Genomic DNA, 20492 nt, shown 5'->3' on the forward strand with positions numbered 1-20492 from the left:
ATTATATCACAAATATTTCCATGTAATATCATACAATATTATATTAAATTCATAACCTAAAGTTATCATTTTCAAATGCACAATCCTCCAACTCTCCAATCCTGTAAACGGCTGCAATACTACTTAATTCAGACCCCTTGTTCTCCAAAGACCAAAATATTGTAACAAGGAGGCCAGAAATGCCTTGTTCTAAATAACTTCTGAAATGGTCCAAAAATAAATAAAACGTTCTCCTTCTCCGAAACTGCGAAACCGTAGCCTAATGCTATTTACAGAACAAAAGTTCTGAGTACCTAAAACAAAGTTTCGATCATAAACCGTGAATTAATGCAGAAATCCGTATCTACACACTACTCATTTTGGATGTTAGGCTGGTTTACTTGAGTAATGGATTTCATTTCAGCAAGGAGAACGAGGGAGAGGCGAGGGCCTAAAATTAACCAATTATCTTTTTGGAAATGCTGTGTCTGCGTTGCTTACACGAAGTCAACTACTCTTGAACAGCTCTTGAAAAGGGCATCTAGAATTTTGTACATCGAGATTTTATTTCCTCTTTTTGTCCATGTCGAATTATGAAACCTGCGATGGATTACCCCCAGACCCAATTAAATGAATTGGCGGGGAAAATTAAACCTTTCCTGTTTTAGCTGTTTCAAGGACTAAGCAAATGTCCAATTTTTAGTAAAAGTCTGAAATGTATTTAGGGCATTGCAAATATGTTGATTTGTACATAGCTGATATAACAGGAATGTCAGATTGTCATGAACACATTTGTGCTATATATCACCTGATCAGAGTTTACAAGACATCTCTGAAAGTACAAATACATGGCAAGTTATTTGTGTTAGACATAGAAACAATCGCAGATCGTTTGGAATGAGCTATGGCTAAACCAAACAAAATGTAGATGTATCACAAAGCTTGAGGAAAACCCACATTTGTTTTCCATTCCCATTAATATTCTGTGGTCATAGGATTGGTTCTTAACATACTCTATGTACCAGATGTGCAGATTGCATTGCTCATGTGGGAAGAAATACAAAAATAGTATAACTTAACTCTCCATAGCCAAGGATATTCGCTGCTTTGGTTCTGATACCTCCCGTAGGAAATGTGTATTGTATACTGGTAAATCCTGTTCGGACACTTATTTCTCTGTGTTTAATGTTGCTGCTAGAGAGGGTCCCAAAGCAAAGTACAGGTGGCTCTCGCTATCTGTCAGTCCGTTACACGCCGAAACGGATTATCTGACACCGGATAATGCATTCCGCGGAACGGATACCCGAAATCGGAACGGATTATCCAACACTCACTGTCACGGATTAACATCGGGTCCGCAATCCGACGGTCTGCAATCCGACAGCGGTTTGCAGGATGGATTCCGGTGGCTAAGCAAGATAGCCAAGCCTGTATAGAGGGAGAAGGGAGGATGGGGGGAACAAGGAGGGGAGAGAGGGAGTGAAATAGAGAGAGCAAAAATAAAGGAGAGAGAAAAGAGCAGTAAGACTAATACATAAAATAGATAGTATATATAATATATATTATAATATAAATATTAAAATTGGCACCAATAATCAACCATATTACTCACATTGTTTTATTGTAATTATTGCTGAATAGATTTAAAATGACACAAGTTGGAAGCAAAAAAGAGCCCCAGAGACTACATGATTTTATAATTATCTCAGCAAATTCACATTTTCTCCATAATCTAACAGCCAAAACAAACTGATTTTAAGTCAAACCAAAACACCAGAGGCCAATGAGAACCTCTACCAGATACAGCTCAACCCCGTTATAACGCGATCCGTTACAACGCGAATCCGCTTATAACGTGATGTAAGCGCGGCTCTCAATTTTCATATTTATGAATACTTTACAACACGATTACTGGTCTCTTAAATACTTTATTGTACAATGCATACAATTGTACATTATTTCTAACGCGATCCGCTTATAACACGATGTGATTCTTTGGACCCCAAGCACAGTGTTATAAGGGGGTTGAGCTGTACCACTATTTCAATGGCTGGAGAGTTTTGCATTGGTGATTGCCCAAAGTTTATTACTGGTTATTCAACCAAGCTAACAAAACACAAAACCCCAGCAAGCTCTTTTTGGGAACCCCTGAGCCCACACAAAATATATATGTATATAAGTAAAATTTTGTGGGGGCTCAGGGGTTCCCAAAAAGAGCTTGCTGGGGTTTTGTGTTTTGTTAACCTATTCTCAGCTGTTTCAGCTGTTGGAGGTTAGTGGCTCCTCCTTCCCAGGTTATAAGCCCGCCCCTCCCCACTTCCCTAGTTTGCAAGTGCCTCATTCTACTGGATATAGACCCACTGTGGTCTTTCTCCCTCCTAATAGAGGTAAATGAGAATTTTAATCCTAATAGAGGTATATTAGTATTTTATCTGGTAGTGTTAGGATTTGCGAACAGGGTCTGCCTTGTCGTGGCTCACAAGCTTACAATGCTTTGGCCAAAGGGTTAAACTAAATGACCTTTATTCAAGAGAAAATATAAGTATTTTACTGTGTATTTTTGTCATGTTGGATGTAGCATTGGGCTTCTCTGTCGTCTGTTGTATTCAACCAAGCTACAAGTTACAGGCTGACCGTAGGGCAAGTTGAGTAAGGTGGCCGCCTAGGCTCCCGATCCTTCTTAGGCCCCTCGCTCCTTTCTCTCCCTGCTCCTATTGGCGCCTGAATCCAACTTCAACCTGACCGGAGGGGGGAGCTGGAGGAAGCACGGGGCCCCCCATCTCCAGCTCACCCCTCCGGTTGGGCAGAAGTTAGATCCCAGCGCCAACAGGAGGAGGGGGAAGAGGAAGCATGGGGGCTGCGAACCGGCAGAGAGAGGTGTGTCTTTGTGTGTGTCTGTGTGTGTGTCTGTATGTCTGTGTGTGTGCGTGTGTCTCTCTTTCTGTGTGTGTGTGTGTGTGTGTGCATGCGTGCGTGCGTGCGTGCGTGCGTGTGTGTGTGTGTGTGTGTGTTTGTGTGTGTGTGTGTGCGTGCGTGCGTGCGTGCGTGCGTGCGTGTGTGTGTGTGTGTGTGTGTGTGTGTGTGTGTCTCTCTCTGTCTGTGTGTGTCTGTGTGTGCGTGTGTCCATTTCTCTGTCTCTGTGTAGGTGTCTTTATGTCTGTGTCTGTGTGGGTGTGTCTGTGTGTGTTTGTGTGCCATTTTAGTTATGTAAATGAAATATTCTAAAAATGTTGTTGATTATTTAAATTACTTAAATATACATTGAAGGTAGTCCGTGGAATCCGGAAGCGGAGCACAGCAACGGTGAAACAAAAAGGAGCTGCAATCTACTATGAAGATTAAAAACCTTTTATTGTGAGGAGGTGGGGGGGTCAGAACCAACTCTGACGCGTTTCGGGACGAATCCCTTTGTCAAAGAGTTGGTTCATGTTCGTTCACAGTGCCCGTTATGTATCCATAGCTCCGCCCCCAACCGTGACGTCATTCAGTGTATTTTTTTTGGCGCGAAGGTTTCTTGCAGCGCTATTATTGGTTCCTACCCTCAGCCAATGTTATGCTGAGAAGGTGAATAAATTATAGGCAGCAATTGGATGGTTGGTTTAAATATACATTGAGCCAGCATGAAGATTTCAAAATGTTAATAATCAGTGGCAGGCCCCATTAATATTAATTCTAATTGCGATTTTTTTCTCCCTCCCCCATCCTGTCCCTGATCCTCTCTCTCTCATCATCCTCCCCCTCCTCATCATCTATTCCCCGCCTCCCCCTCATCATCATCATCTCTCCCCCTACTCCTCCTCATCATCTCTCCCCCTACTCCTCCTCATCATCATCCTCTCTCCCCCTCCTCATCTCTCCTCCTCATCTTTCTCTCTTCTCCCTTCCCCCAGCATCTCTCTCCTCCCCCAGCCCCGCCCACTGACCTAGGGCCCCGCCCCTTCCCTCCCTCTCACCTTTCCCCCCCTCTTCCCTCCCTCTCACCTTCCCCCCCCCCTCTCACCTTTCCCCACTCTCACCTTTCCCAGCCTCTCTCAGGCTGCAGCTCCAGCCCCGCCCACTGACCTAGGCCCTGTCCCTTCCCTCCCTTTCACCTATCCCAGTCTGTCTCTCAGGCTGCAGTTCCAATCCCACGCTGCACTACTTGAGGCCCCGCCCCCCTGACATAGGCCCCACCCACCTACGGAGGCTCTGCAGAGGAAGGAATTTCCCCTCTGTCCTTCCATCTCAGGGCCCAGCCCCCTGACCCAGCCCCACCCACCTGCAGAGGCAGGGATTTCCATTCCTTTCTGTCGCATCTCGCACAATTTGCCGCCGACCAGGGGGGGGGGGGAGAGCAGGCCCCCCAAGAGTTCGGGCCCCCGGGTTTTGCCCGGGCTGCCTGGGCTATAGCTACACCCCTGTCAATAATTCTATTTCTACTAAAGGCTGCTGATATGTATATTTTTTGCAAACCTGCTACATTCAATCGTCTAAGCTACATCAAAGCCAATATCACTAGAATTAACACCCCTCCCCATCACCAAAGAAAACTTCAATACAGATTCACATGTGTTTCTCTGACTCCTCAAAATGACGCTTCCCAAATGATAAAGAGATATAACACATTGATTCTATAAGAGGGTTATTTAATGCACCCCTAGGATTGTAGCAGGAGGTCTCAGGAGCTGAACCACATTCATTTCAGCTCCGTGGACTCCCTACTCTCCGTAGTACATATTTCTGTAGGGGGTGCTGGTAGCTGCTCCGTAGGTTTAAATGTCCTGGTCACACGGGCTAATTGGAAGCGTTTTCACCACGTGAAACGGGAGATTTAAATCCGCCGTTTCGATTGCCCCACATAGCCCAGCCAGAGCTGCTACCGGCACCCCTATGAACGTAAATATCTCGGAAGCCTGGGATCTCCGCTGCTGAAATTAACGTAGTTCAGCTCCGGAGACCCCTCTTCAATCCTATAACAATGACAAAATTTAAATAAGAAGAGCGTGATTGCTGCTTTAATGAATAGCTCCCACAGCGAGGTTGAGAGACCCTTTTCTCTCCCAGCAAAATCCAAGACAGAGACATCCCTCATCACCATTTCCCTGCAGCGATCTTTAGGCAGAGCCCTAGTGTACCGGCTACATGTAATAAAAAGCACCTACAGTAGTAAGCAGAAGACATTTGCATATTTTAATGGTCCTTCACCAGCTCTGAGCCGTCATACAGGGAGTGCACACCTTTTACTGCTTAGTGTTGGATGGCTTCTTTTGTTACTTATTGTACAGTATGTAATCCCTCTACCCTTTATTATCAAGTGGGACAGCAAAAAAATAACAGGTGCTGAATATTTTCCCTACATGGGGTGACAACTTGGAAGTGAGATCCTGCTCTTCAGCTGTTGAAAATCTCACCAGCAATCTTTCAGGAATCCTCTCTTCCTAGTCACGCTCTCCCCCTGGCTCTGATTCTGGCTACGATGACACCCTGGGCTCTTATAAATCTGCACTTTCCAGCACGGCACAGTCAGTTGTCAGTGTACTTGACGGTGATGTCACTTATCTACTCAACCTGATGGCACGACTCTCAGAATTAAATTATGCATAGTGGTATACTCTGGGTTTCCCACACGCTTTACTGGGTATTGCACATTTATCCGTATTTGTGCTTTGTTCTTTGTTCCTTTACTGTCACGCTCTCTGACATAAAGTTCCATACGCAGTGTTGCCCGTGTCCACTGCTTATGAAAGGTTTGGGAAGATACTGGGGTGACATATTGCGTCTCCATATCCAGTTATGATCAGATATTTGATCCCACAGACAAATCTTAGTCTGAGACAGGTGGGGCTATTTACTAAAGTTTCCAACTTTAAGAACAAAAACATCCCATCTGGAACCAATGAGATTTTCTTGTCTGATAAATCTTGGGCAGGGTGTTCGGACCAGTTCTGAACAGATTTTGCAGCCAGGAGACTTTGATATATGGCACACTGGAGATTGTAATTCCCCAGGTTGTAGTTAGGGCACTGTTATTGGCTCTGCTCCATTTTTGAAGCACAGAGACGTTGGTCCTTATTCTGTAAAGTGTGAATAGCATCAATCCAGCACTATCTTATAAAAAGCCCCAATTACTACAATGGGGCTTTCCATGCGATAGCCCCCAAATCAGCACCACTTTCTCATTACCAAACTGATTATTTGACAAGTACACTAGTACCATTAACAAATTATTCACTCACCCCTTAAACTTCTATATCAAATAATACATGTATAATGCCTTTGGTAGGCAACATTGCTGCCCGCGTAACTAGGGTCGCCAGGTGGTTTCTCCAAAAATAATGGACTCAATGTTGAAATGTGAGTCAGGTCACTATGTCCAGGGAGGAAAATACCGGACACATACATGTCCAGTATTATAGTACCTCTTATTTTTTACTGGACAGACCATCCAAATACAGGACAGTCCAGTTCAATACCGGACACCTGGCAACCCTACGCGTAACGTGATGTTTTCAGTGATGATAAAAAGGGAAACAAATGAGGTTAGCAAAGGAAGGAGCTGATGTTCTCCACTTTCTAAAACATTTCGAGTAACTTCCTCACTGAATTTTGTATCAATGCCATTCTTGATGACACGTGTTATGCTAAAGCAGTTATTTCTATCCACAGGGAACTCCAATGTCGGTCCCCTAAAAAAAATCCCAACCTACAAAAACAAATGACATTTCTCCAGGACCAATATGGATGCAAGGACTTTGAACCATGACATCATGTACACAAGGTGAGGGATTGAAAGAGACATTGTTTATTTGTGCAGCTACAACAGTTGATATGTGAGACCCTACAAGGTTAACATCTGAGACCTTCAGACAGATAGTCTAATTTCTGTAACTGGCTGAGAGTTTTTTTACTTGGTTCTTTAATCCTGTAATATTGAAGATACACTAAACCAATTTGTATCCACAGTCGATTGTTCTTATTTGGCCCCCTTAAACCCGCAGTGCGGTTCCAGCCCGAGAGCCCGATCCTGCCTGAACCGATGTGAGCTCCTGGCGGCCAGCCACCGTGATTACCAGCACCTGGCCGGCATCCAGCGAGTTCGCCCATGAGCGGCGGTGCTTCAGATGCAACTAGATGGGGCACATTAAATGCAACTGCCCCAAGCTTCTCCGGCCCCAGGGTGCTGGGGCTGCGCAACGTACCCCAGAAGCCTGGGCCATTGCCTGAATAGGAAGGCCAGATGACCTAGCACCCTCACCTATGTTTCGATGCCAGTGGCAGTGACCCAAGCGACCAACCCCTTGTTCCAGCTGAAGCAGCACCCTAGGTTGCCACGGTTGGGCTTGATCTCAACGATGTCCAGATCAAGCACCTCTGACCAGTGACCATTGGGGACCGGATGACTGCCGGTATGCTGGATTCTGGCACTGCTGTTACTCTGGTTCGGCCTAATATGGCCACAGCACCTTTTACCCGGGGACGGGATGAGGGTAACCCTGGCAGATTTGAGCAGCAAATCCTTCCAAGTAGCCCACGTGTTCCTGGACTGGGGCGCGGACAAGACATCCGCGATTTTGGCATTTAATTCAACTTAGATGCTGCCCTGTTGTTGGGCAATGACTTGGATCGACTCCAATGCAGCTACGAGGAGGATGATGCCGTAGCTGTGGCTGCAGTGACTCGGAGCCAGAGTCGCCGGGATCCCAACCCAGCATCAGCTTTTGTTCAGGTACCAAACCCTGAACTCATCACTCCCCGGACCCTGGAACCCCCAGTCATGGACATTCCAGAGTAGGTTGACCAGGTGAGTATAGCAGAGCCTGCCTTCAATGTGACTGATATTCCTGACTGTGTGACTAGGGCCAGTGGGCAAGAGCATAGTCAGGCATTCCCGGATGCCATGTGGATGACCCGAGCTTGGAGGGCATGAGGCAGTGTGCTGCAGAACTGTCCTCCGAGCCTGGATCAAAGCAGATCTTGGTGCGCCGTGAACTATTATACCGGAAAAAAGCCCTGGTAGCTCCAGACAGACCATGGACAGCCAAATGTCAGTAGGTGGTACCTAGTAAGTACCGAGCACAGTTGCTGCAATTAAAGCATGCGATCCCACTGGCGGGACATCATGGGGTACGAGAGCCAGGCTGAACCAGAATTTCTACTGGCTGGGGGTATCGTGAGAGGCATAAGCATTCTGCGGCACCTGTGGACCTACCAGCGAGTTGGGTGGCAAGGCGATCGGGTGAATCCCCTCCTGAGAGGAACCCTTCAAGTGGTTGGCGGTAGACATAATCAGGCCCTTGGTGATCCCAGCCAAAAACAGATGCTAATATTTCTGGGGACCGCCGTGTATTACTGCAAGTTTGTGCCTCACTACAGTGCCCAGTGCCAAACTCCTGGCCGACCTGACTAAAAAGCAGCTCCCTAGCACGCTAACCTGGTTACCGGAATGTGAGAGTGCCTTCTCCGCTCTCAAGGCTGACCTGGCAAGCGCATACTGATACTGGCAGCTTTCAACAATGCCAAGTGGTTCCTGATTACGACCATGCCTCTCACTGCGGCATCAGTGCAGTGCTGAGTCAGATGGGTTTCCGATGGGTTAAACACCCAATCGTGTACCTGAGCCGCAAGTTACTAGATCGGGAGGCTGCTTATGCTATGATCGACAGTATGAGCCCCCCAGAGACTCCAGCCATATGTATATGGTCTCCACTTTACAGTCATTACAGACCACAATCCCCTGAGCTGGTTGCAGCAGGTCTCAGGGGATAATTCGGTGCGGTGCAGTCTGGCCCTACAGGAGTATGACTTCACTGTACAGCACACAAGAAAGGGAGTGAGTTAATGGACTTTCCCGAAAGGATGAACCTGGGCTGGCTAATTCAGACCTTTAAGCGTCATTCTTGGGGAATCAACCTGTTGGGGTCACTTCCCCGCAGCTCTCCACTTAAGGGCGGAGGTGTGACGGTAGGGGTAGATTTGGCTGCTTTTAATAAAGGTTAAGCCCGTCATTACCCCTACCTGTCCATAATATGCAGTTGTATATATCTGTGTTGTGTAGCCTGGTTCCAGCACTTCAGGAACCAGGGGTTAATTCTGTGTTCAGGAGGAAATGTTGCGAGTTTCATGTGACCTTTGCCATGTAACTCTTTTCATGTTGCATTTAACCCACCAATCAGTGGGCTAAGTAATATTGGAGGCACCTGCCAATGACCCTCCCTATATGTATCCATGATGTGCCATGGGGTATAAAAGCTAGGAAAACCTGTATAATCGGAGTTAGTCCCGGGGATGAGTGTCAGTGCCAATTCCAGTGTCAGTTCCAGTCTGGTCCAGGTCCAGTCCAGTTCCTGTTAGGCACTGCCTGGGAGCTTTACAGGGGAAATCTCCTCAGTGAGGTCCCTGCACCTAGGCTTGTAGGGTGTTCCCCATTAAGCCCAGTTGTGTGTGTTTGTTTTATGTCTGTGAACAATTGTGGATATCATTTTCCAATACATTTATTTTTATTAATTCTGTAGTTCTGTCTGACGAGTTGATCCATGGTGTATTTGTCCTGGTCTCCCCTGACAGAGACACCATATCACATATAAGGTAGGTTCCTCTAACGCAATCCGAGTTTCAAAAGCATTTCAACGATGGTTATTCATGTTATATTATTTCCTTCTCAAATTGAACCATAATGGTTCCTGGTGAGGACATCCTTATAATGTATACATTTTGAAGCACATTAAAATATGTCTACAGCAAACATCCAGACTTTCTAAACTGGCAGAAAAGTAACTCTATCTCCAGTCAAAAGCAAGCTGCACTTTGAAGCAATGTTTTGTATTTTCATTTTAACTTCTGCTTTTCCAGCAAGCCATCTATCAAGTTAATTCTTCCCTTCGGGGTAGCTATTATGGTCTTTACATGTAATGTTCTTCAGACAGCCTACATGGTCTTATATTGACATAGTCTTGTTTTATCTTCACCGGTATAACAAATTCCAGATAGCTAGTAGCTAAGTATAAAGCACTGGAAAAAAACCATAGCACATGTCTGTTCTCAGCTGATCTCCTCTTCATTCTGCGGCCTGCTCTCTTATAGAAAAAATTTTTTTTCCATGGAAATAGAACCAAAGGGGTTATTTTGTACCAAAATAAAACACACACGATGCATTATCATCTTGTGTTACTTAGCATCTATTTATTGAGGTACTATTGCACCTATTTTGCCAGATTGTATAACCTAGTGATTTGGGGAATGTAAATAAAATGGGTTGGAAAGTAAAATATTGCTTATATAATTATGATAATATAATAATAATATAATAATATATATATTATAATTACATATTATAATGGGTTCAACTCTATGTAATATTTTTCTCAGTTACCATGAAAAAGCTCTGTCATACTGTGGTAGCAAAGACATTTTTCTTTACCTTGGTGCATTGACAAGTATTTACTCAATGGAAATGACCACAATGGATTCGTAATAACAGCACGTCGTTAAAACTGGCATTCATTTACACTTTAGCCATTTAGCGAAAAACCTCATAAAAACGTGAATTTTCTTTCTGTTCAATGCAATTATGTACATTTTAATATGATCAAAAAAAATCCAAAAAATGTGTTTACCTATATGTATAACACACACAAAATACAGAAAACACACAACACACACAACACACACCACACACACTCCCAAAATCAAATATTTTTTATGCCAATTAGGCCAAAGTCACTGACCTTGGCAGACTTGTACTGTTGATCCTGTGTTGGTGTGTGTGCGCGTGCGTGTGTGTGTGTGTGTGTGTCAAAATAAACAACTTTACCCTTAAACAAAATGGGAACTTGCATTTGAGTATCAAGAAAAACGAAATGTGCAGAGATTAATTAGCATAACTGGCATAGAACACAATGGTTTAAAAAAGGGTAAGTGTGTCACATTTATTTTAGAAATTATTTATAGGTGTTGGGGAACCAGTGATAGTACCAGCATATGGTGTTTCGATGTCACAGCTTCTGCCACTGGATGGCGCCCTTGATAGAAAAGCTTTTGTAGGCTTTAAAAAAACAGCTTGAAACACATGAAATTACGATGGTTGATCCTTTATATAATATTCAGTATGCACCAATGAATATGTTTATTGTATAAGTAGCACGTACTAGCACTGCATTTATTTATTTTTTCAAATATCGAGTTTCGCACATATTTCAATGGTATACATTTTTGGATATAAAAATGATCTACACATCTGAATACGTTTCAGTTCGATAATATTTCACTCTTGAGTTTTTCTGAGGGTTCCTTTCAGGAATTAGGACGATATTTATTATATTACTAAACAATGCTTAGGCATAAGGCACCTTACAGAGCATTCACTTTAATAGGCCATAAAGGTGCCTCAAGGTTTGTTTAGTGAAACTAAGCTTCTGTCATTTATATTTGGGTTGCTGGTATAAATAAACAACAAGCAGTCACTGATTTTCTGTGAATCACGCTGATGTGAAGTCATGTCATACATTTCTAGTATGAGCTGGTTCACAGAGTTCAATAGTCTTCCCACAAGTCAGTACTTTCCCATTAAAATGACCGAATTTTTGTCCTAACCCCCTCACTGATTTCATTAGAGTTTAACCTCTCCAGGGATACGCTTTAAAAAGGATGAAAGGCACAGATGTGCGACGGCACATTGTGAAGCACACGTATCCACGAAAGTCACACAACATCCTGTGAGTGCAGCCCCTATATAAGACACCACGCAGTACTGACCCACTTGTGCCCCTCAAAAATGACATTCCATCTTTCTTCTCGGTGTCTCGGATATAGATTTAAAGCCCTTACATTTTACTGAGCAAGGTTTTCAATGTAAACTCAGGGTGTGGCCAACGCCAGTCCTCAAGGGCTACCAACAGGTCAGGTTTTAAGGGCATCCATGCTTCAGCACAGGTGGCTCAATCAGTGGCTCAGTCGAAGACTGCACCACCTGTGCTGAAGCAGGGATAGTCTGAATACCAGACCTGTTGGTGGTCCTTAAGGACTGGAGCTGCCCACCCTTGCTATACACCATACTCCAACCTGAGGTATAATCCATCCCAACACTGTCCCTCATTCTCTCTAGAGTGTGAGCTCTCAGGAGCAGGGTCCTCATTACCTTCTGTATCTGTTTGCGCATGTTTGTCCATATTTGTGTGTAACTGTTTTTGTCTTTATCAAATCTCTGCACCACCACTGCACCACCACTGCACCACCACTGCACTAGCACTACACCACCACTGCACCGCACTGCACCGCACTGCACCGCACTGCACCGCACTGCACCGCACTGCACCGCACTGCACCGCACTGCGAAATATGTTGGCACTACAAATAAACGACAATAATAATAATAATAAATGAGATTCTGTTACATGGCACATGTTGACATGTTCATGGTGCATGGTTGTCCTAGGTTTGCCATATTAGTAAACTTGTCTGCGTGTTATGCACAGAACAGAGGATTATTATAGATGTATACGTAAATCTGACAATCACGTTAATACTGTACTTGTTAGAAAGCAGGTATTAAGTACTTCCCAGGAGAAAAGGATGCCCTGCGTCAGGATTACCTCCAAGAGCAGATGCACTGCAACGTTCCTTATTTATCGCAAGAAAGAAATATATTGTTTTTCCGAAATGTTGATGCTGCATGTGATTTATTTGTGTGACTTTAATCTAATATCTGTCAGCTTTATATTGTGTCTAAAGGCTATATAGAGGATTGCAGCTTATGCTGGGGATTCTTTGCACTACTATTTAACACAATGCACTGATTTTTTTATTTTATTTTTTGTTCTAGAGGTTACTCTGTGCTGGCTGAATTTTCCCTTTGTTTTGGTTTTGTAGTAACTTGATGTTTTGTCTTATTCACCGGAGGCTGGAGCTCTATTTTTCAATGACCTATACAATGGGGTTTGCTCGCTATCAGATAACACCTCTAAATTCCTGTTCCAAATTTCACTCTCGTTTAGACTTTCTGCTTCAGGAGCAAAACTTATGACATGGCATGCTCCCTGACTTTCTGCTTGTGCTGTCTCCCTCTGCATCACTTGGTCTATCTGGGTCTATCTCTGGTCTGTCAACTGTTCAAGAGGTGCGTCCTGATGGCTTTGCTCTGTGTGATCCTGGAAGTGTCATGGTAGGGAGGGTTAGGCAATGGTTTGTATCCATATTGCAGTGGGTGCCACTATAGTTGGTACGCTAGTCCAGTGAAAGGAGGCAGTGCTCAGACCTGGGGACCGTATGGAGGGAGTGGAAGGGCCGCAAATGGGGGGGAATGTGCCTGGGTTGAGTTCCGGTGGTGAGTGCCACTGGTGGAGGGAGCAATAGCTATACTGTTAGATGGGCATAGTGTGGGCAAGGGCTGGTGACTGACCCGGGCAGGGCCGGTGGAGAAGGGTCCTTAACTAACATGTAGCAGCCTGCAATGAGATCTTCCACTATGGCTGTGCTGAGGAGGGAGAGTGCCTCCGCAGACACCTAGTCAAGTGGCATGTGGCCTAGGAGCCCCCACCTTACTTACACACACACCCCTATGGCGTCCCACTTTCTCTCTCACGCCATCAAATTGTCCCCCTGGTGCAACTCCACACAGGGCAGCTTGCAATCTCCCAGGGGGCCTCACTGCCCTGGCACCTGTGGGCCATCAGCCACAGTATGTTTGGGGACAGCATCCCCATGCAGGACCTCTGCCCGATCTTCACCTATGTACTAGATTAGAAGATGCTGAAACACAAGGCCAATTAAATAGTTACTACACTAGACTAAAGGTTACTGCATGTTCCCTGATAGGTATTTATAGAAAAAACAAGGCAGATAACCCTGGTCAAACGCTGCACCACAAATTTCAAAGAAGCAAAAGGTAGAGAATAAAAACGATTTTGCTTTTGCTTCTTTGAAATTTGTGGTGCAGCGTTTCACCAGGGCTATATGCCTTGTTTTTTCTATTAGTACAGTATCTCTCGTAAACGTTTTTTGCACACAGAGGCTTCCAGAGGATTCTAACATCAAGGATATTTTACCCTGCAAGTGAAGAATGACCCTGCAAACTGAAAAGAAAATGCCTATGGTGGTGCCTCTCACCAGGGAGTGACAAAGAACATTTACTTCATCAACAGTGAGTATTACTCCAATTATTGCTGGACTATGCGTTTGAATGTACATATGGTCATTTGACCGCAGTTCAATGCTAAATCCTCATAGTGTACATTTATCCAGTTAAGTCCTGCATAAAGGGTTTCCACAGCCTCGTTTTTTATTGCATTGCATTATTGAAAGGATTCAGGTGAATTGCTTTCTTTTTTTAGTGTATCCCACCTATTAGAGCCCCAGCCCCCTTCCCTATTGAGGGTTATCTCCTGATAGGTATTTAGGTATTTACCAGGATGTCATTAGGAATATGTGTTTTGAGGCTAGTAAGCATAACTTAAATGATGAATTGAATGGTAACAACAGGTGATAGTATGAATCGTGTATTGATTATGGGGTGTATTAACTCAAACACTTGTTAGCCTATGGTCTGCAGCAAAAAAAGTCTGAATGGCTCTCTTACAATTTGAATGCAAATGGAAAATGCTGCACTCCTATAAAATAAAACAACAATTGATACAACTACGGGTGCTCCTGGTCCAGGGATCTCTGTGTGGTATTCCAAATCATCATGGATAAATGGAAGAACCAAGGCCCTACGGATTTAGATAAACTCATGTATGGCCAGTAGATCTACTGAATCTAAATCCGTAGTGCCTGGCTTCTTCCATTTATCCATTTCTTCCATTTGATACAGTATCGTTTTTTCTCTTCTTCCCTTTTTGTTACATGCCCTTCAAAGCCATCAGAACGGTACCATTCCGGATTCAGTTCCCAGCTTTAGGTGCTGTTGCACGTAGCAGAGAAGCAGGTAGCACCACCTCTGTCCACCAGATGACACTGTTTGAACAGTCCTGAGCTCTGACAAGGTGAGAACATTAAACTATTCCTAGAACTCAGCCTGGTCATTGATGAACCTCCAATTAATAAACATACTGAACTTAGAGCAATAGTATCCATTCTAAGGTTTGTCTAGGTGATGAAGCCCCTTTACCGCTCTCATGCCCTTTTAATGGAAGGTAAATAAATCTACTGCCTAAATAGAAATGGACACAGACTCTGTGTCTATCATCCCCTTGATCTTCATAAATAACCCTCTGTGTTTCTCCTACTCTGACAGAAGCCATGGCGCTGGTGCCTGAAGAAGGTGAGCGAGGTCAAATCTCTCACCTGGGGGGAACTCGCTGTGTCTTAACTCTTGGAAATTAAAATATAAGCTTTTCATAGCCAGGTAATGTCTGCAAGAAAGAAAGGAACTAGGAGACTTCCTGCCTAAATATTTGGCGAGGATATTAAATAATACTTCACCTTGTCCTTCATACCCTTTCACTTCCAGAGGAGCAATGCCACCAACTTCAATACCAACAGGCCATCTCCCCTAACATACTTTGAGTCTCCACTGCCACGCTATAAGACTATAAGCTTTTTTTGCAGCAGGGACTTCTCTACCTAATGTATCAGTTGATGTTAATGGCAGTGCAATATTTATAATAATGTACAGTATGTTATATGGGTATTTTATATTTCTCACACACACTACACTAAGGTGTTGGCACTTGAGATGTGCTAATGTAGGGGTGGGAAACTCCAATCCTTAAGGGCCACCAACAGGTCAAGTTTAAGGATATCCCAGCTTAAGCTCAAGGGACTCAATCAGTGGCTCAGTCAAATACTGAGCCACTGACTGAGCCACCTGTGCTGAAGCTGGGATATCTTCCAAACCTGACCTGTTCGTGGCCCTTACCCCGTGCTAATGTCTTCAAAAGTTGCACAGTTTTTCCAAATGTATCTTTAAATGTTGTGTTTTTGTGTTAAATTATTGCAAAAGTTTACATTGCTCAAAAATTAGGAAAATGTCACCAATTTTGCCATTTTTATAAAATGTCTTCAAAATGGCAGTAAACCGTATATAAAGAGTCAGATGATCTTGTACATTGATTTAATGTTTGGCCATTTTTTTAGGTGAAGCTTGCCTATTTATGCAAACTTGTTCACATGGAAAGGGCAAATGGCGCCTGGTTTGCAAACATTGGTGCACCTTCTAAATAATTAAAATGTCAGCTCTAGTTAATACAATGTTATCGTGCAAATTACCTTTCAATTTCCATCCAGATCATATTTATTTCTAAAAAATTTATAAATGTGCATGTAAACTAATAATTGCATGAACCATCTCAATATGTATAATTGTTATCACGTTTTAAGTTATGGTGGGTGAAAAAAGCAACAAGAAACCTCCACCGTATTGCATATAGCAAATAGAAAGATCACTTGTGAGCACATTCACATGTCTTAGGCAGGTCTGCAACCCTGCCCTTCACCATCATTTCCCAGAATCCCTTGCTGCACTGGAATCACTGTATGCTGGGGATAATGGTGAAAGGCAGGGTTGCAGACCTGCCTGTGAATGTGCTCACAAGTGATCTTTTTATTTGCTATAATTGTTATTATATAGTGCAACAGTGTACGTAGCACTTTGCAACATTACAATACAACGTGATTAGCACAACAGGAAAATGACAACATAAGGCAGTGGGAGACCCTGCCCCAGAGAGCTTACAATCTAATTTTATATTTTAAAAAAGATGCTTCATACTCCTCTCTATTGATGGCAACTTAAACATTTCTGCAGTATGTGTTGTCATATTATGTGATATTAGTACTAGCAATATATAATTTAAATAGCTATTGAATGTACAATTTATGAATATTAATATAATGATATTTTAGAGACACTGATGTTCTTTAACTTTAATGCAACTCCAAAATATGTTGCTCAATGGCTCTTCCCCTTCAACTAATAATTTACTAGAAAAGGAAAATACAGAACCTTCTGCTGCTCTTTACTGACACCCTATGGCAGGCTTGGGCAACTCCAGTCCCCAAGGACTAACAGCAGGTCAGGTTTTCAGGATATCCCTGCTTCAGCACAGGTGGCTCAATTGGTCCCTGCTTCATCACAGGTGGCCCAGTCTTTGCCTGTGCCACTGATTAAGCTACCTGTGCTGAAGCAGGGATATCCTGAAAACCTGAGCTCTTGAGGACTGGCGTTGCCCACCTCTGCTCTGGTGCATTTATTGCAGGTATTTATCATATGATCTCCTCCCTCCCCTAATCTCCTAATAAAAGGAGCTAAGAAGACATGGAGGTCATGACCTTTAGGCTGGGAAATGCTGCTTTAACCACAGGATGCTGGAGAGCGAGGCTGCAGGGAGCAACTTTGTAATAATTAACACCATTACCAATGCACAAGAGTTACGTAGACAGCTATCACATGTGTCAGCTAACACGTCAACTGCAAATATATTCTTCTGCAAAATTGATGCATGACACGACGAGAATAATTCAAGGAGGGGGAGAAGCTTTGATTTGAACCTTGTTGCTGTCACGGGGGCTAGAAACATGCCCATTCTGGGAGCAAAAGGGTAAACCCAGTACCAACCCTATAAGGTATTCGGCAAGGAATTGTCCAATACCAAAAGAAAATGTGATAGTTAGCTCTTTGGGACAGAGATTAATCTGTGCACCTTTGGGTGTTATTCTTAGCAGATGAGTGCATCCCTTATATGCACAAGTTTGCCATAGATGCCACAGTGTTGAATGGTTAGCTAGTGATTGTACCCGGTACGAATACCCGTGTAAGATCTCTGTGACCTTTGATCACCAAAGATATATTGTACAAAGACTCCTTGTGCCCGCAAACCTCTCCGTACAGCGCAGTGCACATTGCCAGTGCTATATAAGAAAGCATGCTACTAGCAATGTTCATAGGGCACAGTGCAATTAAAGTGTGATTAGGGGAATTGCATGCATTCTATTTGCCAATAAAATATCATATATTTGTAGAGTTTCAGCTCTTCGGAGCAGCGCCCTCATTACCTTCTGTATCTGTTTGCGCCTGTCTGTCATTAATTGTATGTCATGCTATTTATGTAATTGATATCACTCTGTACCCCCACTGTACCACACTGTGGAATATGTTGGTGTTTTACAAATAAACCATAATAATAATAATAATAATATATATATATATATTTAACTGTTTTAAGCTTTGAAAGAAAAACAACTGTGATCGTTGTATGCTTTACATATCAATGGAATGTACCAAAATACTGTAGCTATATATTTTTTTTTGTTTTTGTTTTAAACTTGATAGTTTTATTATTTGATCCAACTATTTTTATTTATTTGTAACATATTTTAACTGAATTAGGTTTTACAAGCATAATCCACTGAAAAGTGTAAAGGGTTAAAAGGTGCCAATGAGAAAGTAGCTATTCCATCTGTGAGCATCAAAGCCTTTCTGTTTATTTCATAGCATGTGATGTGTTTATGTATTTGTTTATTTTAAGTTGGCTGCTGCAGTTCCCAGCTCCTTTCCTGTGACCTGCACCATATAACAAGAAGTGTCCTGTTGAGTGTGATTTCAGGCTGGGGTGAGAATTTACCTTAACTTTGTGGGAAATTATTGCTTCCCTCGTTTACAACTCTACTTACCCAGACACCTCCATCCCCAAGGTCTTCCAATTCCAACAGCTCCGTTTATTTTCGAATGTAATGAGTGCAGGAGAAAGCCAGAAGTCTAAAGATTATCTACATCATTTCAGTGTCAGTACAATATGCTATGACAAATTAAATTGCATGTTTAGAAGGATAGGTATTCAGGAGCTACATAGGTCGATGAGTGATGGGTACTATGAAGTTGGTTTGCTATGAACAATAGGCCCTCGGTAGCTGCGTAAACAGGACACTAGGCACTCAGGAATTCATGTATTGCCAACAGAATCCATTCTATCATGAGGTTGTCATAGTTTTTTTTTAACTCTAATCCCTAAATTCTGTCTGGCAAAAATGTTATATTCTGGAAACTTCATGGAACCAGAAATGAAGACAAGTCTCATCATGATGACATGGTGGTTGTGAACCATGTGCAATTATTGCCGTGTATGGGTTACCAAGTCAACATGTACATTGGAGGTATGTTACCATGTCGTACTCAAGAGTGATTTTACAAGGTTCTGAGGGGGATTTGTGTCGAGTGTCGCTACTGGAGCACATGTGGAGCATTGCTCTAAAAATGCACGCAAATTTAACCATTTTGATGCTGGGGTCAGGGAATCAAGGTGCTCAGCGTCGGTGTGGCTTCACGTGTCAGTTAGCAATGTAGGGAGGGAGAGCAGGTAGGAGAGGAATTGCTTGGAAGATCAGTATAATGAGATGTAATAAAGTTTGCTTTCGTATAATGGAACAGGGTTTCCTCACTTCAATCCGCCTGGTCTAAGGTTGCGTTAACTTTGATCAGTGTCAGGCGTGAGACATTCAAATAACCAGATTCATACATATGGAGCAGGAGCAAAATGACACAAATGGAAATGTGTGCTTCATCAAGGTGGGGCAAATTGTTCCACTCGATACACACGCTCTGTGTGCTTAGGATCCGATTTTACATGACACTAGATACTCAAAAGTTGGGTTTGAATGACAAATCCTCCATAGTCAGAAAAATGGGTTAGAAAAATGCCTTCTTGGTTTAGGAATCGTTGCATGCTGTATGTACATTTTTATTTATTTCTGTAGCGCCCACAGCTGTACTTAGCTCTTTACAAGAGAGACAATACAGTACAGGGAGTTATAGTACAATAAGTGCTGCAAGAGAAGGTACAGGACTCGGAAATGGGAATGTGTGCCAACAGATCATGAGAGCGAGGGTTGCCAGGTGTCTCTGTCCAGTAAAAAAATAGAGGTAATACTGGACATGTATGTGTATTACCTCTCTGGACATGTATGTGTATACCACTATCATCTGATCAAGACCTGACCGGCTTGGGGGGGCCACTGGATTTCTCCAAGCAGGGAGAGAGCAGGACTGTTGCTAGGGGGCTGGGCAGCTTTGTCCATCCTGATTGGCTGCTGCTGGGTAATGCAGCCAATCAGGAGGAGGTGTCAGGAGACTAGGGGTGGGGCCAAGGAGATTAGGAAACAGCATGGAGTGGACAGAAGTGAGGGGGGGGGTGTGAATCGAGCGCATCACACCTGTCACCATTATGTCAAGTATTTTGGAGAAGTCACCTGGCAACCCTACTGACAGCTGATGATGATCTCAGGAAGAGGTTTTGCTCTAAAAAGCTCCCACCCCCTCTCCCCCCCCCCCCCCCCTTCTTGGCCACAGCTTTACCAGTAAAAAAGCATATTATTCCCTGTGAGTAGCGTAATAGAAAGTACAATAGGGTAGGAAATACACATGTTTTTCACAGGAACACATGCTGCAAAGCCCGGAGCCGAATCTCTTACTCAATGTCCACGAATCTATTGAAGCCCCTCGTGCTATTTGGTTGCTCTAACACAGGGTGGCCAACTCCAGTCCTCAAGAGCTACCAACAGGTCAGGTTTTCAGGATATCCCTGCCTGAGCACAGGTGACTCCAGCAG

The sequence above is a fragment of the Ascaphus truei genome, chromosome 6 (genome assembly GCF_040206685.1).
Source record: "Ascaphus truei isolate aAscTru1 chromosome 6, aAscTru1.hap1, whole genome shotgun sequence".
In the NCBI taxonomy this organism is placed as follows: domain Eukaryota; kingdom Metazoa; phylum Chordata; class Amphibia; order Anura; family Ascaphidae; genus Ascaphus; species Ascaphus truei.